The sequence below is a fragment of the Anas platyrhynchos genome, chromosome 4 (genome assembly GCF_047663525.1).
Source record: "Anas platyrhynchos isolate ZD024472 breed Pekin duck chromosome 4, IASCAAS_PekinDuck_T2T, whole genome shotgun sequence".
Lineage (NCBI taxonomy): Eukaryota > Metazoa > Chordata > Aves > Anseriformes > Anatidae > Anas > Anas platyrhynchos.
In genome coordinates, this window is record NC_092590.1 from 64,596,428 (window position 1) to 64,620,818 (window position 24,391).

A 24,391-nucleotide genomic window follows, 5' to 3' on the forward strand; every position below is an offset into this window, starting at 1 on the left:
TCAAATTCAAGCAAAAAACTGAAATTTCAAAATTTACAGAGAAACGGCATTTAGGACTTGCTTTACTGGAAGTTATCAAAAGAATTATTATCAAAGATTTCATTTCACTGAAGTCAAAAGTGTTTTGCCTTTATTATTGTGATTTTCAAGTAATAACATACTTGAAACATTAACTTTTATAGTATGTAATGATTGAAAAAATGAAGTCCTAATGAAATCATTTAACCTTTTAGAAGTAAAAACAAATAATCTTCTTTATTTTTTTTTTTTGATGAACTCAATACAGATCGTTGAGTCAGCACTTGCTAATGGAAAACAGTTCTTCTGGAACTGCTTCAAACACTCCTAGCAGGATATAAGACGTTTAAATTCCAGCATGAAGATAAAAGCCCTCCCCCCCAAAAAAAAACTTGTACTCTAAATAGCAAAATTACACAAACTAAACAAATGTTTATGTTTTGTGCCTGCATATCACACATGAGTGCTTGTGAATATTGTCTAACACATTTGACAGTTCTGCTGGTCTTAGTACTTAATTCTGCTTTTTTTTTTTTTTTTTCCATTTTTTTCCCCCTCTCAATTTCTGTCTCCTTTCATCTTTACTTGCTAATGCTGGCTATAATCTGTGTTATATTCCATCCCATACAGTAATGCTCACAGGAGCATTTTGAAGTTAAAATAATTTTCAAGTATTGATTTTATATTCTGCTGTATTACAATGGCTCTTTCATCTTTGTCTTCAGAAGGTATTTTGAAAGCCACAGTTACTCAAACCTCATACCTTGCTAGCAAAAGGAACAAAGGCTGAATGCTATTTAGCTCAAAGTGTCAATCAGGACAGAACAAGTTAAATAGCAGCTAACACATTGGCAGATGAGTAACGCAGAATGGTTACTAAGCAGTGCTGAGTGCTGTTTGTCCTAGCCTACCTCAGCAGCTTAATGTGTTTACTTATTCATCTGCATCTGTTAGGGTGTAGCCATTGTCAGTAATGGGTAATTTTCCCAGTAGAGACACGGTTTTGGGGCTTGTCTTACAAACCCATCCAGACCTGGAGGATACCACTGTGATTAAACTAATTGATTTCAATAGGTGCTAATCATGCAGGCTATGGCAAAACACAGGGATGAAAAACTTGAGTGTCCCTCAGACGACAAACGATTATTGCACTTCACCCAAATTCTTATATAAAGATGAGAATTTTTCCATCCTGATTTGGGTATCTCTGTGTCATTTCGATAGCTGGACCTCATGCTAAGCTGGTTCACTTTATCAGCCTCAATTTGTCACTAGGAAATAGCCTGTGGATAAGGCCGATTCTCAGCACTGTAAGGAGACATCACTATTTAACGCCTATTACAGGGCCTGATTAAGCAAATGGAAATTACCTGACAAGTTGCCCCACATGTCTGCTTAAACGCTTGCTCCAGAGGTAATATTTACTGTGCCCTGACTTGTAGAGCTGGCTATGAAGGTGTCAGCTTGCTCTTTCATGGCTGAGCTTTTACTGAGGTTGGTTTAAATGCAGGGTGACTTGCTTTTCCCCTCTTTGTACTAACAGTAATGAGACAGGGAAGGAAGGATGTGAAGGGGAGCCCTGTAAATGACAGCCTGAGCCGAAGACCGCACCTAGGTGTGTATAAGGGTCGCTCAGAGATGCTTTATCTGGAGGAAATGCTCAGGAGCAGAATGTAGCATTGATGCTCCCTCTCATTGGGAATAGCCTTTATTTCATTGCAGCTTTCATTTCAGACTGTGCTGGCAGATGAGGGATGCAATAAGCCTGATTAAATTTCCATGATTTATATATCTGCAGCACACAGAGTCCATAATTAAGACAATGGGGGACAGAGGTCCTGGCTGTGATGTACAAGCACAGAACTTCACATGTCAGATGGGAGAGGGATATGTGAGAGAGTACAAGTTAAAACTGAGGCAGTATTGATCAGCATGTTGGCCAGCAGCTGCCATATATTAGTATCTTCTTGCCCTTTTGGAAGAAGAGAGGGTTAAGATGGGCTCTTCAGTAACTTAGATTTGATTACTGAACTATAGAGATATGTTAAACTAGAGGCTGTGGGAGAAAGATGACTGGAATATATGTGCCTGTAGTGGAGGCTGGTATCGTGAGTGTGGAAAAAGTCAGTGGGAGCATGGTGAGAACTTGCTGGCACCTCTGTAGAAAACTGGTGGAGGAATCAGGACGATCTGACTGACCCACTTAAGGGAGAGGAAGGAGAGCGTGACCAGGCAAGGTAAGTGAGGGCAAGATTGCAAGAAGAGAGTTAATTGTGTTGAACCCAGCTTGACAGATCATGGAGGATGGGGAAATAGCAATGCTGAATTCTGGCTGAATGTTGTTCTGGAGAGAATAATTTGGAAGTGATGAGAGCAGGAAGCTCATTTTTTTTACATATAACAGATGCATGCCATATTGCAAGTTAAATATATGAATATCTGTAAGGTAGATTTGTACACAATGCACATACCATAGGCACTATGGGATAAGCCAAAGAAAAGATTTGGGAATAAACAAGCTCAGTCCTTAGAACAGGACAACATGAAAACAAACTTACAAGTACCCATACACTGTTCAACAGCAGCTGAAGCTGTCAAAGCAGAATAATGTTAGTTTGTCCCAATCCTGCAGCAATAGATGTCTCAGTTTCCACCCGCTTGTGCAAAGAGTGCCCATGGCTTTCCCATCAGCCTGAAGTCCTTTACTTAGTGTGATTCCATCCCTGCCAGATTGTGAGGCCTGGACTAATTGGAAATAAATAGGGAAACCAGACACGGATAGAACAACCAAATTAAAATAGGTTTAAGATGAATATTTCTCAGCAGTCCAGGAGGAACTTGGCGAGGCCAGAGAGCAGTGTGCTGAGGAACAGGAGAACTTCCTCTGGGTTTGAGGATGGGAAAAATCTCTGAGTTAGTTTATTTGGCTTAATTTTTACCATCAATTTATGGTCTGGGTTGTACATTTTGGGGGTAATAACAGCCAGACAGCTTGGCTGTGATTGACTCCATGGCTGGAGCAGAGTACAGTTGCTTTTCTGCCTTGCAAGAGCAAATGTTCCTGCTGCCATTTGCGTGTGGCACCTCTCCCCTGGCCGTAGCATCCCTCCCCTGTGGCTGGGCTCCTGTACCAGGCATGCTATGCAGCCCCGAAGGTCAGATGGCCAAGCTCATTGGCATGGTGTGAGTGACAGCCCGCCCTAGACACTGACAGGCCCACAAAAGGACACAGGCATCAGTCACATTGTTGTAGGAAGGTGCAGGATCCGCGATGCCTCCCATGACACGAATGTCTTTCATGCTCATAATAAATTACCTCGGCTCAAATGTCCCTGATGTATTTACAATTACAGCGTACTCCTAGATTAGAACAAGCAGCTCTGCTTTTGCTACAGAAGTGGCGAAATCTGAGTCTCCACTTGCATTCTGGCCGCATTTTGAATGTCTCCTTTTGGCAGCATGGTTGGGTCTTTGCTTGCTTCTCACCAGGCGGGCAGGAGCTGGACCAGGCATTGCTCCCCAATGGCCCTGATGTCCCAGCATCTTGGTTGAGCTCTGCCCTGGCTGGAGAAGTGGGATGAGTGTTGCCACCTTTTGGGGTTTGAGAGTCCACGGCAGCCTGGATGCTGCCTGTTGGCTCTCCTTCCACTCAATACATTACCACGGAAAACAACCATGGCAGAAACACCACAGCCATTTCCCCTCCTGCTCAGCAGGATGTGATGAATACAAGGGATTTGTGCCCGAGTCGCGAGGACGCTGCTCTCTGTGCCACGGCGTTCTTTATTCATTAACATTTTCTTACCTCCACACCTGTTTAATATTACATATTCAGCTTGGAAATACTGTCCTTTTTGTCCCCTTTTACACCATCTGTTGACACAATCCAGCCTGTGCCTGGGTAGGATCCAGCTGGCACACACGGGGGGTGAGCGCATTCGCATCTCCCGAAATTGCTGGTTCGGGGAGGGGCAAAGGGAGGGGTGTGAGACTCAGAAGTCGCCCTGCGCCCCGATAGCACCGCAGCTGAGGAGCCCATCGTTGCCACCAGCGATGGTGCCCCGTGTTATCAATGCACAGCCGTCCTTTCACCCCGGCCTGCCCTCCCCTCGCCCCGACGTGCCTGCTGCAGTTGCGGGAACAATGGCAAGCGCCGAGTGCCCGGCACAAAGACAACAGCTGCACTCCCGGGTCAGGCTTTGCAGCCTCCTCGAACAATGGCAATGTGTAACCCCATCCCGGCGCCCGGCCCCGAATAATTTATTTATAGATGCAATATCTCTTTCTGTGGTCTATTTAAGAATGTCTTTTCATAAATGCATGGAAATTGAAATTATTCTCTGCTTTCCCCCGAAAGATTAAGGTATCTGCACTGTACAGATAAATAGCGTAATTTTGGAGGGCGAGAGGGAGAAAAGTAATTGGAATGTATGTAATGAAAGACTGGGGGAAGTTGATTCATTGTTATGTGTGCATTTGTTTTTTTTAATTAAATATATTTCATTATTAGTGTCTTTGTAATAATGGGCACATGTTTAAAAATAGGAAAGAAATATTGAATTGGGGGGAGGAAGCCCTCCTAGGCGATGAATGCCCCGTCTTTCCAAGAGATGCCTGGTTGCCTCTTTCCATGGGTGCCTGGTAATAAAACCTCTTTCACATGAACAAACTGTAAGTAGAAGCAACTGCTCGGCATGGAGAATTTTGTGACATTCGGGAGACCATGAGTCATCTCTCACATGAAAATATGGTCAGCTCAGCCCACTGCTTCTTTCTCTTAGATATGGTGTTTGCAGCTTATGGGCTAAATGTATGCTTTAACACAAGATCAGAAATAGGGAAGATCGCTTAGCTTTTTAAAAAGGACTAAATCCAGTAAGAATGCTTCTTCCTGGAACTTGTTAATGCCAGTAATTTCAACACCCCTATCATATTTTCCTAACAATAACTCCATAATTCATTTAGGTTAGGCCTTTCGCTTCGTTACAACTAAGTTTAATTTTGTTTGTCTAAAACCTGTCTCTGAATGCAGGCAATTAGGAGCTTAGTGAGACTGTTTTCCTGAGTTAAACCCATTGGCGTAGGAGTCGTGAGCCTGCAGCACTTCATGCATGCACCTTTTTGTGTGCCGGTGAACATGCACGTGTATGGGAAGTGGGACAAGACAGTGTCTGTGTAGGAAAGCACTTTGGTATGGTTAAACATTCTCCAAACGCTTCATCAGATTTAATAACAAACTGAAAGCTCCCGTCCACCCACGTGGTGTGAAGCATGCTTTATCAGTTGCTCTGGTATAAAAAGAAAACACTTTTATATTAGCAAACACCACATATAACATTATTAGCTTCTTTATATAAAGTATGCTGGAAAATACATGGCCTTTTTATATTTTTTCCTGTCCACAGGAAAAGCCTCATGACTGGCAGCTGGTTGCCTGCCCTATTATCTGAGTCTGCGTCCAGTCTGGCTAATTACAGTCACTGATTACTAAACACTGAGCAGCACTGTCACCTGCCTTAGCCTGACAGGATTATACCATCTGTGCCACATGGCCAGGGTATGGAAAGCTGGTGAAAGGTCACAACAAGGGGCAAATAGCCCTTAATGGGAGGTACATGTCTGTTTACAGACGTGACAGCTGACTGTCATTAGGGTATATATATGTATTTGCAGCTGAAGATACTTCCCAAGGAAGAATTAGTGGCATAGGAAGTGTGATTTTTGTCAGTTTTTTTTCCTACCCTGAAATAGGTATCATTTGATGGAAATAGACTAAATATCATATCAGACACACTGAAGTAACACAGGATCGGACTTTTTTCCTCCCTGCCACCTTAGAAGTCACCACCCACTGTAGTAGTGGGCTGCCAATGCAGCAGCAGTAACTTAAATCTTTGGAAAAAAACTCATCCAGATAAACTGCTGCAAACCTTTGTGCAGACTAAATTGCCTCATTTAAAGGAACTGGTTGGTTGCGTTCAGTTTGTGCTTGCAAGGGTAGCAAAACGAGCTAGTTTACATAAACAAGGACTGGGCCTTTCAGCCTGGTAGCAGTGCAGGACACAGAGCTCATGTCCTCAGGGTCCCCCCTCTCCAAAATCCCTGCTGTAGCACAGGTCGTGCATCCTCTTGCTCACAGCACTTGCAGCAGCACTGCTCCTTCCTACGTGCCTTCTCTCATCTCCTCCCACGTGCTTGCAACTGCCCTGTGCTGCACCCAGCCTTCCCTCCTGACTGCTACTTTTCATCCCTTTCATGCTAGCAGAAGTCTCCTCCTTTCTTTTCCCTGGCACATGAGAAGGTGCAGCCCTTTACAGAAAAGATCACACGTTTCCCCTTGTTTGCTCTATGTCCTCATGTGTTTAAGTTTTGATTCTCCAAAGGGAATCCTGCTGTGGTTTTTTTTTTTTTTTTTTTTTTTTTTTTTTTTTTTTTTTCTACATGTCTGGGTTGAGGCCTGCTGAGGTCAGAGTCCTAGCTCATGCTCACTGCCTTGTGAAGTCCCAGCTCAAATGTCCTCCTTTCTCCGCCTTGAGGGTCCCTCCGAGTTACCCTGAAATCCCTGTAATTTAGAGGCCATAGGGGCATTCTTGGGAGGTTTCCATTTCTTCCAACAGTCTCTGTGTTGATTTTGTAGGCTATATGCACACAAGAGCATCCACAGAGAGTCTTGACTCTGCTGGTACATACCCCAGGCCGCACAGCATGCCTTGGGAAGCTTATACACTTCCCTCCCCACTTGCTGTCCCATGTGTGGATTTTTCAAAGCCACCAGGACATAAACTTAGGTACACATCTCTCATTTATAATTCAGAAGGCCTGAGCTGTCACCCCAGGAGCTGGCGTGCTACTTGGTCCTCCTGGGAGGAGACCTGCGTCCTCCTGTTCACGCAGAACTCTACATTGGTGCTATCTTTGCCAAGGTCTTCTGCAATGGGTCCTTGAATGGGCTTGTTGCCAATCAGATTATGTTGCAACTGCCAGTCAGTGCCGTGTGACAGTTAATAAATTGAAAGAAGTCTGAAGCAAGGAAAACTACTTGGCACCACGTGTGCAAGATTGTACAAGCAGTGAAGGTGCCATGGTGCCACTGCTCCCTCCTGAGCGTGTCTACAGCTATCTGCAAAGAGGATGGCAGCACAAGCTCTAGCATGGTCACAGGGTTGTTGGTCTCCTGCCATCAGTTGTGTGGTAGGGACCACCACCACCACCTGATAAGGCCACTCCACTGGCCTTGGGTCATTGTCTGGCGGCAGTGTTTTTTGCTGGGTAGGATCTTAAAACCATGTTCCCCCAGCGTGGCTCTGTTGTTGGCCCCTGGGTGGGGAGCTTTCTCACTTTATTCTGGCTAAAGTATGAAGCATTTTCAGCCAGAAAAATGAACAGTCTGTGCAACTAAGGGATGATTTATTTCAGTGAAGTCACAGTGTCACACACTCACTACCTTGCTTTTATTCTCCTTCCTTGAATGTCTTGTCTAAGCTCTCTCTTTTGCTGTCAAATTTGTATTATGTTTCTCCAGTTGCATTCAATTTGTCTGGTCATTATTTACCAGGTATTTTAGTATGTGAATGTAAGATAGATGTTTTACTGAAAAAGATGACTATAAATAGCCTTATGTATATCAAATCACAGTTTAAAGAAAAACACCTGAATCCCCAAAAGGTGCATATATGTCATAAGTGAAGCAGCCTTACTTTTAATGATGAGCTTTTTTTTTTTTTTTCCAAAAAACAAAATATAATTCATTTCATGTCAAATGGGTGACCAACATTTGACAACCACTGTGTACAGCAATTTTTCAAAAGGTATCAAATCAAGGTGTCTAATATTCTGAGTTTTCACATCTGACCCATGTGCTTTCCTAATGGTTGCTTGGATTTTTTTTTTTTTTTTCTCATGGACTCTTTAAAATTGATCCCAGGAGCAGACATTCAAAAGGCTCCTTCATGTATGCATATTCATGTACTGATACAGATAAATGTTCACAGGTCTGCTAATGAAATCAGCCAGTGGCATGGTGTGGGCAGCATCACCATCAGACCATCAGATCAGGGCTGTAATACTGGAGTGGAGATACTCAGTGATGATCTGGAGGACTGGGACAAGAACAAGGTGAAATTCAATAGTATAAAGAGCACTTTTTTTTTTTTTTTTTTTTTTTTTTTTTTTTTTTTTTTTCCCTCAGCTGGTGGTGAAAATTTCTGCTATAAACCAAAAAAGAGCAAAATTTTGCTGCCATCAGTTACTGTTTCATCACTTCAACCTCACCTGGATCAGGTCTGGTGCTGTGCACAAGTCTGGTCAGCCATGCTCAGAGCAGATAAGGGCAGAACAGAGCAGGTCTAGAAAATGGTTACTCAGATGAGCAGGGAACCTGGCAGCTTAATTTGTGAGGGACAGCCTTGGGAGTGAAGCTCATTTAGCTCCTCACGACAAATGCTGAGGGAGAAAAAAATGTGATTGCTCTCTCTAAATTTATCAGTGGCGGCAAATGCCAGAGAGGGAGAGGAACTATTTAAGGTGAAGGACAATGTTGGCATAAGAACAAATGAGTGTAATCTGGCTATGAATAAATTTAGGCTGAAAATTAGAAAATGGTTTCCAACTATCAGAGGAGTGAGTTCTCAGCTTTTTAATAGGAACTCAAGGAACCCAATTCCTATTCAATGCAATTTGATAAGATTATTAAAAAGCTGTCTGTGATAGGAGGGGACTAGGCTATGGCTTAGAAGGTCTTCTCCATCCCTGACCACTGACAGTTGCAGGTTAACTCAACGGGATTCCTGCCTTGAATATTCAGTAGGGTATTATATGGAGAAGTTTCAAAAACTGGGACTCAAATTGTCAAGGAGGTGCCCCAGATTTGTGATTCTTTGGACTTTAATGTCTCTTTCTGCCTCTGTTATGCACCTGTGAAAAATGGAGGATAATTCCACCCTTCCTCCCCATTTAATCACACTGGGGTATTGTGAAAACGCCCGCACTGTGGCATTATGAGAATATAATATTTACTGTTTGTGTAGCACTTGGGAGTGCTGTGAGGATGAGTACCAAAGGAAAAAAAGCTGTGCTGAAATTAATAATTTTGGCTGCACAGCCAGGTTTGAATTACATGTAGTAAATCATGCCTAGGGCAACACACTGAGTGAGAAGAAAATAAAATATTGAATAGCTGCTCATTAAGCGAACACCATCTTTTCCGTGAACTGAATGAGGCAGGGTCCCATGGAAAATACAGTGTGTGATTTTGTAATTAAAGATTAGAAGAGGGCTGAACTAAGGTTGCACAAGTCTTTCCATGTGGCTTTTCAGCATTGAGATTTTTTTTTTTCTTTTTCTTTTTTTTCCCATGTGCAACTGACCAGTAAACTACCTGCATGCAGCACAACTCACACCTGGACTACAACTGTGGGGGACCTTGTACGTGAGCAGCATGGAGGTGTTGTCAGATGGCACAGGTCCGGACACGCTGCTTCTCCCAGAAGACAGGAGGGACCGCCTGGGCGTATTTGGACAACCAGCCGTGCTGCTATCTCTCCAGTCCCAGTGCAGGGAGATGCTCCGGAGCGCATTGCGCTGTGTGAACAACGCCCACAGTATTCTGCCCTTGGCACCAGCAGCTGGAGAAGAATGGGAGAGCTGCACCGGCTTTCCCACAATGAGCTCCTCAGAGCCGGGCAGAGAATAGTGTTCTGTCTCGTGGAGAAACTCAGAATTTATTTCAGCTCAGTTTGGGACTCACAGGGTTTCTAGAAATTCTCTCTAAATACAATTCTGGAAAGAGATTAAAATGCAGGATTTTGAACCAAGAAGCTTGAGCAGCCCAAGCCAACTGCCTTCCCATGAAAATGGAGGTGTAGAAGGCTTCGGCTGTGAAGCTGCCGATCTTTGGACCACCACACCAGCTGGATTAGAGAGTTTGGGTACCTTTGTTTCTCTCCTTCAGTCAAGGACTGATTTCTGTGGCTGCTCAGCTCTATCTGAAGAACTTGCATTTCCAGAGTGGCCTTTGACAAAGTGAGCACAGGCCTTGACCAGTTCTGAAAATCTTGACTCAAACTCTTCAGAGGTCGTCCAAGAAGTGTAAATGTTTCTCAACGTTTGGACAAAAATAATTATTTATAGGCTCACTCAGAACACCGAATACTTTACTGGATATTTCATGTGTGAGTTGGTTCACAGGAGTCTGGTGTGACTGGACATACTACACAAATTACAGACACACCCCGAACTTGAAATACTCCTGTTTTACCAGAGCCAATCATATTTCTATGTTTGCTTGTCATAATATGTATCTAATAACTGAATGTGTGCTGATGGCACATTCCTAGTAACCTAAAACATTATCAAAAACACAGGGCTATCTCCAGCTGCAGACCCTGTTTGTGACAGCAGTGTTTGCTATTGAATCACAAACCACAGAAAACAGTGATTTGCACAAGAACGGCGAATGCATAAGAAGTGTGGTGAACTCCACTTTTGCACAGGAAGAGGGAAGGAAGAAAAACATATTTATCTTACTCGTGGCTAAACGATAGTGCAAACCAGTAATTATGTGTAAATTATGACCTTGCCCCCTTGCAGTCAGCTCCTCAGTAAACATGACCACATTTGACTTCCATCCCCTCAGCAGTCCAAAGCGTGATACATGCATCATTGTTTTCAGAGCAAGTTAAATGCTTCTCTTGAGATATTTTTTTTTCAATGACAACCTATATTTTCAGAGATCAAGATCTTAAATGAAAAGCTGGTCTTTCCCAGGTCTGGGGGATTGTCACTGAATTATAAAACTTTGACAGTGTAATATTAGCTTTTATAAATTTTGATCTTTCCTTTCACACTTTTCTATAGCTAAAAGGCATTAAATATAAGTTTAAAATTATTTTTATTTTTAAATATGTACGTTTTTAATTTTCATTCAATATTCTGTAATATTCTCAAACCTGGACAAATGTTGAACAATTGCAGAAAATGAAGTGATAAAATAAACCCCTAACTAGGATATCATCCTATATAATCTACATGGAAGTAACAGGAAAAAGAAAGAAAAACACAACAACAACAACAAAAAAAAAACAAACAGAAGGAATGTGTAAGAAAAATAGGAAAGAAGCCCACAGAAATACATTATAAGAAACACAGATTTATTAAAAGAGAGCATAATAGAAAATCTCACTGAAGTGGAAGTGACTTAGAAAATTAATGGAATTTATTTCAACTTTTGAACAACTCTGATTTTTCTATTTATTTAAACAATACCAGGCGAATAAGAACTGAGCCTCTGTACTTGCATATTATCATGCTTTTTGGTGTAACAAAGTGTAGCTACACATAATTATCCTGTGCTATCAGTTGTTGAAGTGATATTCATTATTGCCTACCTTAAGCTGTCCTGTAAATTTGCTCTGCGCTGGTAAGCAGATATCAAGTTCTGCCCAGAGATAGAACAAAGCTGATGAGTAAAGGGAATCTTAATAACTAAGTTTGTGGATGCTTATATTAAACTTCAGAAGTGTTTTGAATAAAAGAAATTGTTGCTCCGTGAATAGTTGCACTGAATTTTGTCAGCATTTTCCTCTCTAATGACATTCTTGTGAAGTAGACAGACATTCACTTCCCTGACTTGGGCTAATGCAGAGCGTGTTTGGGTGCAGAATTGCCCCGAGCAAATCCCCTTGTGTTGGGAAGCCCACTGCAGGAAGCCTGAGGGCCTTGATATCAACGCTGCATGCCCCTGTGCAGTGCTGAGGTTTCTGGTGGCACCTCCCATGGTCGCTGGAGCAGCTCCTCAAGACCCACCACGTTAACTCTTCCCAGGCAGCTCTTCTGGGATCCCTCTGTGGGCTTGGTGCATGCTGTGGTGGGACGGGGACGTGCCTGAGGATGTACCACCGCGTTCCTGTGGAGCTGCTCCACATCCACGTACGTGAGTTTTGGTGTAACCCCCTGTCACACCAGGCAGCTTGAGTCAACAGCTCCACCACAGCTGTCAGAGGCTTTTGTGGCTAGATGGGATTTAAATAATTGGCAGGGCTCACAATGAAACCCGAGTTTAAGAGGAACCCTAGCTTTACTCCGTGCATGTGAAATGCTGCTCGCTGCTGTTTCTCCTCTGGGATCACAAATAGGTTTGCTCACATTACCCAACCAGGACTAGAGCAGACCTTTTTCCCACTAAGGCACACCTTTAAATACTTTGCAAATATCAGCAAACCGAGTTTCACAATGGGAGTTTCTACCGGCGGGCAGGTTGTATCATCAATTTTGGGATGAGGAAATGAGGCAGGACTGGCAGCTGGCTGCAGGCCACCTCACCGTGCCTGCGTGGCACAGGGTGAAGGTGCCACGACTGGAGGGGAATTGTGGCAGAACAGAGCTCCACCCCGGCTCGCGAGTCTGCTGGGGAGCAAGGTCTGTCTGGTGGGTGCCTGCAATCCTCTCCGTGGTGCCTTGCAGAGGCCTTCTGGGGCACCCTGTGGCTGCTCGGCAAAGTGCCTTGCCATCCCTCACATCCCTGCTCGTCACTCAGGAGCAGTGACGTAGGCTTTGTAGCGTGAGGAGGGTGTCTCGGAGGACAGGTTTCCAGCAGCTGGTCTGAGAGTGGAGAATCAGATACATCCTTTCCAATTCCTTTATTTCCTTTTTTTTTTTTTTTTTTCATTTTTTTTTCCTCCATTTTTTCTTTTCTTTTTTATTAGGCTACATCAACAAAAAAGGGGTTATTTAAAGAGACCCAAACACTAAAAATATGCTGCTGTAGTTCGTGAAATAGGGAAGTCAGGAATTTGCTGTGACTCAGTGGCTGATTGTAAACTACAGCTTGGGCAGGGAGGGAGGCAGGGAGGGCCTGACTCAGCAGATGCCGGAGCCTTCAAAGGGATTAGAGCTGTTGCCAAGGCGTTCCACCCTTTTTTCCTCTTTAAATGTCTTAAGTATCGTAGTCTTGCATTGCATTATATGTAAAAAACATGTACACTATTGAATTGGCACATCCAGGATGGAGAGCACTTAAACATCAAGATTTTCCTGAAGGATTATGGCTTGATTATATCTACATGTGCACACTATTTCATCACGGTGTAAGCAGCAAAATCCTTTCCATACAATTAAAAACCCTCAAGCTTCATTAACACGTTAGCTGGAAACATTTCAAAATAGGCACTCTGAAATAAAACAACCTGAATCTTCACCCAAATTTATTTATTTATTTTTTTACAACACAAATGTGTCGCTTGGACGAAAACATCCCGTCCCCCAGCATACCTCTGGAGCTGACGTAGTGCTGCTTCTCCTCTAGGAATTCACCCTTGTGAGACTTCACTGCAAGATGCTGTGCTTTCTAAGGGGCCAGTTCCCCATGCCTGTTGCCAACCCATTTCATAACTTCTGCCTCCATGCAATCTTTTCAACTGAAAAGATAAAAACGCAGGGAGTTGGTCTGTACTTAAAAAGTTTTGCTGGCATGGCTATGGTATAATTACAATAGCAAAATCCCTACTGTAAGTTCAGTCCTGCCATCAAAAGCCCTTTTTGTTGTTGTTCTAATGTAATCTGTACCACGAACTGGTTTAATTTGTACCAGCAAAACAACTTTTTTTGCTGGCCTAAGCTATTTCTCCATTCAGGGTGTTGGCTGTTGCAGGACGAATGCTTTACCTACATCAAGTGGAGATGTGCCTAGAAGATGAGCAGCCTTTTTCCCCTTGCCCTCTGAATATAAAAGGGATTTGGAGGTATGTGACAACTGTTGGGTCAAAGGAGAATTTTAATCCACCTTTCAGTCTGTCTCCTTTGCATAAACCCTTTGTTTTTTTGTCTCTGTCTTTACTCTGAAGACTTTCTGGCTTGCAGCCTCTGGGTTGCCAGCACACCCCAGCACCGTTTCTGATATTTAAGGCATTTTTGGACTGATAAAATAAAGGAAACTATATATTTTACATTACTGTGAGTTAAAACCTCAGGTTCTCATCTCTGGGTAGAAACACTGTTCCACAGCCACTTTTTTTTTTTTTTTTTTTTTTTTTTACATGCAGACTATTATATATTTTTTTAATCCAGCTGTGATTTTCTGTATAATGAATTTCACTTGCTGCTCCACTGTGGCCTGGTGACCCCTAATGCTCAAAACCAGGCTTTTGCACTCACCCAATGAAAACAAGCAGATCACCCCCAGGAGCTTATTGCAGGTGGTACAATGCAAACATCAGGTTGCAGTTATTAAGTTCAAGGCCCTTTTGCCTGCTCTGCACCCCGACGCAGCAGGCACATATGTGTACCAGCACATCTTCCTAACACCTGATGCTGTTAGTGCTACTCCAAGGATGGGAGCTGGGGAGTGGGTGATCTATTGGGCAGCAATGGAGTCATTGACAACCTCTCTGAAAGCTGTCATTTAGCCCATGAGGATAAGGACTGACATACAGAATACACAATGTTTTAATAAGTTCATTTGGAATATTGGTTTTTATATGCATTTACTCAGTTTTTCTGTTTAATGTCATTTCAATATTCTGTGGAATTGATACCAGGTATAACAAAATACAACAAAGAAGGGAGAATTATATTATCTATATATATTTAGCCTGAGAAACAAATGCTTCAACCTGTTTTAGAGAACCTCCTAACACTTCCACAGTAGATCACCAGAGCCATTTTCACAGTATCTTCTGCCAAAAAAAGAAGCAGGGACAATCTGGAAGGAACAGGTGTATTGGCTCCTTTTGCTGCTTGAAGAGGTAAACACCTAATTTGCTGCTATTGCAAAGGAGGTAAACATTTAGTGCACAGAAAGTATCCTTCCCTCTGAGAAAGACCCACTGATGTCAACCTAAATAAATTCCGGCAGTCAATCTGTTTTCTGTCTCTCTCTCTCTCTCTCTCTTTGTAAAAGAAAAGAGGAGAAGGAAAAAAAAAAAAAAAGAAAAAGAAAAAAAAAGCTTAATATCCCCCCTAGGGAAATGGCTCCGATTTTGTATTGCAATTGCTTGTATAAAAGCAAAAAAGGCTATAAGAAGATAGTGTACCTGGGTTTCCTGAACTTAGGCAGGAGCAGGGCAAATTTGGGCTTTATGTCTAGTATTCCTATCTTAGCATGCACAGGTTTATCCATGAAAACAAGGTGGGCTTGGTAGCACTCTCAGTTTGTAAGCATATTGGTCATCTTACTCCACCAGCTTGCTTTGGCTGGAAGGAAGCTAACTGAACCATAACCATTTGAGTTAACCATTTCTATGCTGGTAGTATGCTTCTGGCTTGTCATTGTCAGTGCCTTCCAGGATACAAAGTTCAGTCCAAACCGTTCTCAAGATAAAAACAGTATTTTTTTGCTGCTGTATGTGAGGAGGCATCTTGTTAAGACTTATCTCTGCAAAAATCTTCCCAGTTGTGGCCAAATTATAACATTTTGAAAATAAAACAGACTTGGTGGAGATTTAAGCAAAGCTACTGGGTAAATAATCACATTCAGGTGGGCCTGGTGGAGCACCTGAGCTGTGCCTGGAGAGCCTAACCCACCTGCTCTGTGGGGCTTCACATTGACTTCAGACTCTCTGCATGGGGTGGCTGCTGGGGAAATCTGGAGAGGAGATGGGTTGGATTGGAGATGGCAGACCTAGACAGGAAGAAGAAGAACAACAAAGGGTTCTTATTATTAGTAAATGACTCTTTTGTTTTATTTATTTAGTGAAACAAACCTGAGTGCCCCTCTCCTGGTAAGTCCTTGTTTTTCTTAGATTGCTCATTCTCTAAGAAAGCTTTCTTCATCCTTATACAGTGATTTCTTATGGTGGTTAAGGGTTAATCAGCTTCATGACTGTAAATATAATCTCTTTTTTTTAAAATTTTTTTTTATTTTTTTCTAGATTATGAGATGATTTCCTTAAACTGAAATAGGGCCAAAGCTCCTAAATCCTGGCTGAAGGGTTGTAACATTAGCAGCAGCTCTTGAAATCACAGCTCTCATTAAGCATGACCTGCAGCAGTGGTTGTTTTTGATCTGATATCTAGCTCTTGTCTTTTCTCTATAGTGTTTTTCTAATTCTTTAGAGAGTGTCTGCAGCAGCTGAGTCTTCCTGAGGTTTGCATTCAATTTGCAAAGTGCACGTCTGAAGCTGAAAAATAAGCTCCATGTTTTTGTGGTGCAGCGAGGTTTGCCAGGCCCCTTCAGAAACGACAGAACTGTGTTGTGGTTTGTTTCAGTTGACATGGGCTGCAGCCGACATGTGAACCTTTCGGTGCCCTCCCTGAGTGCACGGCCCCCTCCCCTAGATGAATGTATCAGTGCAAATTTATTTTAAAAACACCTGCAGAGAAGCGGGGAACTCTGGTTTCTCATTTTGGCTACGTGGTTTTAAGAGAACCGTGCCAACACCATCCTTCGGGACATTTGTGAACAACTGTTTTCCACCCACTGTTGTAGCCACTCAGTTTTAGAGCTCTCTTCCCTTTCTTGAGCTCTTAAAAGATCTTTTATAACATGTCCACTGGACACTTTTCACAAGCTTGTTGCTTTAGTCAGCCAGTACATGGGAATTTTTTTTGATAGTCCAGAGGTCCAAGGAATTGCTGTACCCTTCTCACGTGTGTTGGGGAAGGCATGCTACAGATGGTAGCAATACTGCTGTGCTCAGTCTCGGCACAAGTTTGTGTTATTTTTTTGTTTTTCTCTCTGATGGATAATATTTCTTTTAAAAGGAATTGACTTTTTTAAGCTTTAGTCCAGCACCTCTTCCCAAAGCTGCTCACAAGCTCTGTTATGCTTCTCTCTGTTACCGAATCATGCACCACTTTATACCATCCAAAGGTCTTGCATTTTTCAAGCAAAATATGTTTGCCAAGTGAGAGTTTGCAGAGCCAGGGTCTCCCTGTGGGAGTGTTGAACATGTACAAATGTCACTAGGTTTTCCAAACAGCACCTGCCAGAACCCTGCTGGTGCACCACTACATCAGAGTAGGATCTGGCATCAGACCTCTCTCCAGAATGTTTTCCTTTAGAGGGGGTGGATTTTATTTTTATTTTTTATTTATTTTTAAAATATATGTACTTAGTTCTAAGCAGTTCTTTTGTGTCTCTTGCAGTGACCCCATCTGAATGACTATTTTTTTCCTCTTGCCTTCATCTATTTAATGCCTCCTCCTGCTTTGGCCTGGAAGAAGGAGAATTTCCCAGAGCAGTGAATTGCTGACTGAATGCTCTCTTCCACTTCTGTCAAGATTTGAAGTCCTCATCCTGGGAAGATGTTTTCAAACTCCTCCTCATCTGTCTTTACTGAACTTGTGTTCTCTCTCATTTTTATCCCATTGATTTTTCTTTTTCCTTTGGTAGTATCTTTCAAAATTTGTTGTTTATGCATACGCTTATCTGCATAGTGAGAGGAATGGTTATTTCACCTCTTTATTTCACAGTATTCTTCCCAAACCCATGTAATTTCTCTGAAATGATTTTATTTTTTTTTTTTTCCTCATTTTGCTAAAATATTAAGTAGCATAGAGCTATGACCTAGCCCTAGAGGATATTTTCTAGAAATATTGCTGCCTCTTTGTTTCCGCTTATCTTTTAAAACCTATTGAAGAACTAACTTTCTTACTTAAAATGTGTGAAGCTGGGTTTGGTTTCACTCCCATTTCTTATGTGACTCAAAGTTGAAAGTTGTAGAAAAATTCAGGATCGTTATTTCAGTGCTGCTGCCTTTATCAGCTAAACTAATCTATTTCAATAAATAATCAGTATTGTTTGATATGATCTGCTTTTGGTAAACCTGTTGTTTGCTGTCACTTTTATTACTCATCTTAAACTCTGTATTATTCAGATATTTCATCTGCTCTTCTGCTGTCCTCCTGGCATCTCTGTCAGAGCAGCAGGCTGGGCCATTTACACTTCCAGTCATTGGGATAGCACCTCTCCTCTGCCAGGGAACAGGAGCTTAACTACTGCTTTACTGAAAAAAACAACATTAAAGGTACAATGGCCTTCAACAACTCTTAACACATTGAGACTACAAGTTACCTAGACTTGTTCATTTCCATATGTTTAACCTTATGTACCTAGATCTAACTTCTTCTTGAGTATTTCTTCTGTTGCTGGTGACCTATCTCCACTTCTAAACTGTTAGCTGATACTTATTCACTAGTCTCAGCTTACAGTTTTTTAGTTTATTGTCCGTGTTCTTATGGTAGTTTTTATCTCCTTTTTTAAACAGATTGTCATCTCAATCCCACTTTTTTGTTTGTTTGTTTAATATGCTAGTATACAGTGTTTATAGTGTAGTTCACTATTTATACATAAAAACATTGTTTATTTTGGTCTTTTTCAGCAGAAACTTTCTTAAGCTCTTTCTAGCTATTATTGATATTTTTATTTCTAAATTTACTCTTCCAGGTTGATTTTGTGCATAACCATTCTTAGCTTCATGAACTTGGATCTTCCACAGTGCCAAGCATATAATTCTGTTTGCACATAATTACATCTGCTAAATGACCTAAGCAACAGCTAATTTCTATTCCGTGATCAGTTTTTCTGTGGCAGACTGAAGTGTAATGCAGACTTCTTTTTGTGCTGATACAATACATTTAGAATATGGAAACCCATGCTCAGACCACTGGTGCTGAGGCCATTGGAGAATTCCTCCCCTCCAGGTCTCATAGTGATGTGATTAATTTTAATCCAAATATTTTTATCTTGTGCTGAAAATATACTTCTATTCCTCCTTTTTCAATTTCCCCATTTTCATTAACATCATGTTCCTTGGTCTAGTCAGCAAGTAACCTGAGAAGCTGATTTCATCTCTACTAAGATGGGGTAGCCTGAACTCTGCCAGTCCTTCTCTCTATTCAGTGAAAGCCAAATTTCCACAAATCCAATTTCATTAAATATTTGCTATGTACTGACTTTGTCAACAAAAAATCACAAATTATCCTGTAAGTGATAGCCAGCATCCTCACACACCTTTAATTCAGCTTCAGAGTTGGTTAACTTTGTATAATTTTAAAGCAGCAGCTTTTTTTTTTTAAAAAAAAAAAGTGATTATAGAACTAGCAGTTGTGTGAAACACACAAAAAAAAAACTTAATTAAGATGACACAGGCAACATCTGTTCTAGTACATTACAGTTTTTGAATGCTAAGTACACAATGTGGTTACCTTGTTTTGTGTACATAACACATGTATAAACGCTTTCCAAACACTTTCATTTTATACATCCCTATAAATTTTCATAATGAAGTATGGATCCTTTTAGCTGGAATTTTTCCAGATACCCTTGTAGATTCCTTAGGAAAAAAAAAAATAGAAATCCATACCTAACAGAGGTATGCAATGTACCAGTCAGAAAGCACTGACATAAAGCAGAGACCCGTTTGGTTATGGTGATAAAGCATTTTCTGAAAAAGAGATATAACATTCTTCCTAAAACATCTGGGTCTCCCTAGTCTTGCACCTGAACTCACAAACAAGTGCACTTTATCTCTTTTGCAAGCTGAGTTGCAGCTAGAAATATGGTCTCTGCTGCAGCTTGATTTGGTTGATAAGTTCCCTTTCTCTGAAAGGGACTGGGAATAAGTGAGACAGTGGTGAGTAGTCCCCCCCGCTACCCTCCCCTCTGTTTGGGAAGGGTCCCATCATCGTGAAGCCAGAGATGAATGCATTGATTACTGCAAATCCTCGTTGGGGGGAAGGGGAGAGGGAAAAGCGAGCGTATCGATCGGCTGGGGTTAGTTGCGAGTGGAGGGAAGGAGAGGGAGGTGGTGAAGGAAGGGCAGCGGAGGAGATGTGGAGCAGGCACGTGGTCTGCTGCCACGGGAGCCAACTGCTTGAATTTCTGCCATCGCCCATTAGCAGAGGCAGCAGCAAAAGTGATTAATGTCTCCTTGGCAGATGAATAATTCTTGTGTTGCTTCCAACAGAGGCTGCCAAAGTTGGACAGAAACCTGCTAAAGGTGCTCAAATCCTCCAAGTGGGGAGGCTGGATGAGTAGGCAGAAGTTTACTTCCAAAAAAAGCAGCCTTTAAGGAGCACTTGCAGGATGTGCAGCGTCCAGAGCCAATGGATGGCTGTGGGAAGAGGAGCAGGGTAATAAAGTGTGCTTTAAAGGAAAGCCAGGAACTCCTGAATTTTAATTTGAGGACTAACACTGACTCTTGCCCAGATCTGGGCAAGGTGAAATCTGCTCTCGCTGAAACCACAGGGAGGTTTTGCCTTCATTTCAGCAGGGTCAGAATGTCACACTCTTCATGAAGAGGGAATAATGCTGACTGATGTGGGGAGAGTAGTCTGGGAATAAATGAGTTACCTTTCACAGTGATTCAGCTGTAACTTGTTTTTACTGCTATGAACCACATCCTACAACCCCTTGCATATAAGCTTAATATTAAGCTTTGATTTTAAAACACAGAAGAAACCTCACCAGCTGGTACCAACACTAGTCCAGAGGCTCAGCACAACCATGGGTTGCAGCGTCTTGTGGCCCCATTACATTTCAGTGCCCCTCCCATAGCTGCTGAGCCATGAGCTTGCCAGAAATGCCTTCAGTCCCTCATAATCAAAAAGTAAATATTTAATGTGTGCTACCCTGCACTTAGCATGGATGGAGATGCATTTGTGGCACCTGCTTTCACGTTAGAAGAAGTCTCAAGTTTAAGTTTAATCCCATAGCAGAGCTGAGGGGGAATGTGAAGGCTGAGGAAGGGATGAGGGAACAGTTAATTCTTCGTCTGAGGCTGGCTGGGATCCTGGGTTATTCTGCAGTTAGGGCAAGGCTCCATGCCTGGTGGTGAGGGAGCTGCTGATCACAGCCAAGGCTAAAAGGGACCAGAACTGCCTTGTCACGGGGTCATGGACTTCTGTCATGATTCCCGTTCATTCATGTTACTGGAAAACGAAACAATTCCTCTTAAATTCAGGAAGGAATGCTAGTTTCAAACTTACGTATGTGAAAGACTTCGTTTCCTTATATTAGAAGGTGTCAGGTTAGCTTTTTTTTTTTTTTTTTCCACACAGGCAGGTTGCTCCAGGAAAGAGCGGGGGGTTAATTAGGTGAGTAAGATGTCTCATAATATGTGAGAATTAAGAGGTTTCTGTTTGCATGGGACTATGAAAACTTTTTTTTTGTGGGTTTTGTTTTACATGGCTTTGTACCCTTTTAGTTTCACTTTAGTTTTTTGTGTTAGACTATGCCCCAGAGTGAGAACCACACAGTTTGACTTGGCTTACAACAGAAACGGCGTGAAACAGCAAAGCCTTGCAGCGAGAAGTCGTAAAAGTCCCCATGCTCATCAGGGAGCTGGCTGCCTGTTGGGAAGCGTCAGGCTACTCAACTCCATGCACCACAGAGCAATGGAGCTCTGTGCTAGACACAGCTTAATGCTGAACTGCAACTACAAAGGTTTGGATTGGTTAAATTTCACAAACACTAAATAAAATTTTGGAAAATCACAAAGCTGATTGTCATTGAAGGATGCAACTATGAAACATTTCAGTATCCTGGAAAGGACCATCCATTTTTGAAATGACCATTTATTTAATTTTCATGCAGCTTATGCTAGGGTTTGTGCTAAATACAATCCTAAATAATCAAGAAAGTAAAGGTGACAAGTTTTCCAGATCACACACAGTTGTTTAGGACAGAGGTAACTAGAAGTTAAATAAAATAGCCTTAATTATAAGTGAATAATGAGGAGCTCTATTTTAGTTATTACTGTTCAGACAAAATTTCTTGGAGACAATGGAGATAATTTTCAGAGAAATCTTCCAATAGTGATCAGAAAGATTATAAAGGTAAGTAGCACTTTACAAATAATTGGGGAAAGGATAGAGGAATATAATAATACAACTCTATAAATTTGTGTGTCCCCCCCCCCCCCCCCATGTAATGGAAGTAGTTCCAGTTGGTCCTGTTCAAGAAATGATACAGCAGAATTGGCAACAGGTAAAAAGATAAGAGCTATAAGACAACCACAGTAGATTAGTACTCTTTGGTTTGGAAGAGATAAATTATCATGATAGGAATATTGCAAATGTTTATAAGATTTTAGAGGTATAAGAAAGAAAATTATGCAGATTGTATGCTATTTTCTTAGTCCAACAGATTCAGAGGCACCTGGAGAAATTATTAAATAAGAGTGAAATGTATATAAACACAAGGAAATTCTCTTTCACGCACTGTATAATTATGTGGAATTCATTGTTACCGAGTGATGTGAAGATAAAGAATATAAATGGTCTCAAAGGTATTAAATAGAAAAGGGAAGCTTCGTCTCTCTGTAGCAAACAAGCTTTGCCCATCAGTGAGGTGTACAAGTCTCACATGGATGGAGCAGGGCCCTCCATGCATTACCCCCATGAGCATCGACTGCAGCTGCCACAGTCAGGGGGCTGACTGGTACAGCAGAGCTCACCTTCCACTGTGGGACCTTCCAGTTTTGTATTTCTATGTCCAATTTTTCAGTTTGGAATTGCAGATTTTGCTTAATGGTTTAACAAAAGCTGATGGGGATGAGTTGGAGTTTCTGGTGGGACTGACCATTCTAATTTTGTGTCATTCTTACAATTGTCACATGAATCAGATTTATTTGCATTGAGGGAGTCAGGCTGTATTAAAAAGGAATTTGTGACTTCTAAGGGAGGAAGCTTGACTTTAGAATATTTTCTCTCTGAAGCCAGGCAACATTACATAAAGTTTCTGACCCTATATGATATTATTGCTTACGTGATTACGAACTGCAGACGGTGATGATGCAGTATGAGTATGGGTCTAGTTGTCAAGACGTGATAAACGGACTTTGGCAATACATTCAGCTTCAACGGAGACTTACAAAACTTAGGATTCTCCCCCAAACTTGTCATGTGCAGTATCTATAGATGAGTTCCAGCAGTGTCCTGTAGACAGCCTCAGCAGAACATAGCCATCAGGTTTGTCCCCAAGCCAGAGCCTTGGACCTACACCTTCAGCGTAACACCAGAAAGCAGAGCCAGTGTGTATGCAGGTGCACTGATTTACATTAGAAATTACCCCTGGCTTTTCTAGCAGTTTAACTAGGTCAGTTAGGGGTGTGATTGTTTACTCTAATAATTACCCTTGAGAACAGGCACCTCTTTCCTGGGGAATGAACCAGGAGAGTAATAATACCTTTGCACTAGTAAAATGGAGTCCAAAGTAGATAGATGGCTGATAGTGCTAAAAGTCCTGTGTGCGGAGACAGCCCAGCAATGTGTAATCCTGGAAATAGATACCGATATTTTGCCTTTCAGTAGTTAAATTCAGTTCCAAGTCTTGATATTACGACACAATTGCTAAAGAAACTGAGGCAAGTAAGAGATCATAAAATCGTATCTAACATGATACTTATAAGAAACCAGCAAGATCCCGGGGTGAGCAGAGGGGCGTTTTTTAGATCGTTAACTTAAAACACACACACACACACAACAGACACCCACGCCCATTCTGTTATTCAGAAACCTGAATATCATCAGGAAGTAGTGAGTCATCACCAGGCCATTGCCCTTTTTCGTTATGGTGTCTCCTGAATGGAAAATTTAGTCTTCTTCTGGCCTTTGGACCAAGGCCCATGTCCCCTGGCTCTGTCCCCCTCATTCCATGCATGCAGAGGTGCATGAGGAGAGGGCTGGGTCGTGCAGAGTGGGTGCAGAGAGCGGCACTGGCAGGTGTGTTTGGGACGGCAAGGCTTAAAAAGGGCCCAAACAAGTTACCCAGCATATTTTTAATAGCTCACTACCATAAATAAATGACAGAGAATCGGAGTTAATGCCTCGAGAAGGTCTGGAAGTCATTTGTATTTTAAAACGTCTTGTTAGCGTACATTGTGGCATTACTATTAAAGCAACCGGTTCAGCCTAATATAATACATCTAATTATATGACGTGAGCCTCATCTGATGACTTTTGCCAATTATATCTGACAGGGCTATTTTAGATGAGAGGCCATGTGTTACAGCAATTTCAGAAGATGAATATAACATAGCATATGTTTTCAAAAATAAAATATCCACTATGTTATTTGCAGTGATTAAGTGCCTACCAATGCAGTTGTGAGGCAGGGAAGCAGGCCCTTCTGGTTTGTGAATTATGCCCGTGCTGAGTCATCGCTGCTTTTTTAAAAAGGTTTATTATGAATGAAGGGCTGGGTCAATGCCAAGTGCTTTGTTTCTCGCTGTTTCTTTTGTTCCCCAGCAAATTGTTCATGTCCCTGGAAACATGTGCCTTAAAATGAAAACTTGTGAAGTGTCAGGAGAAGCACCAAGCACTCAAAGCCTCCAAACAGCCTCCACAAGGAGTGACCCTATAGACCTGAGTAGGAGATGCTACCGAAAATGAAGAATATGACATAATCTATTGTATGACAAAACATTATCCCTTAAAA

The 24,391-nt window shown here is 41.9% G+C and overlaps 1 long non-coding RNA gene across 2 annotated transcripts; it reads left to right on the top strand.

The window, feature by feature from the left end:
• The first annotated feature begins 1,451 nt into the window (after positions 1–1,451).
• LOC106016203 (uncharacterized) lies at positions 1,452–12,134 on the top strand. Of its 2 annotated transcripts, none has more exons than XR_002400820.4 (4): positions 1,452–1,512; positions 2,113–2,255; positions 8,010–8,133; positions 9,387–12,134. It is a non-coding gene; the product is annotated as an uncharacterized lncRNA (long non-coding RNA). The 2 variants fall into 2 exon arrangements; XR_001188736.5 differs by having other exon boundaries at positions 1,494–1,633.
• The last annotated feature ends 12,257 nt before the right edge of the window (positions 12,135–24,391 follow it).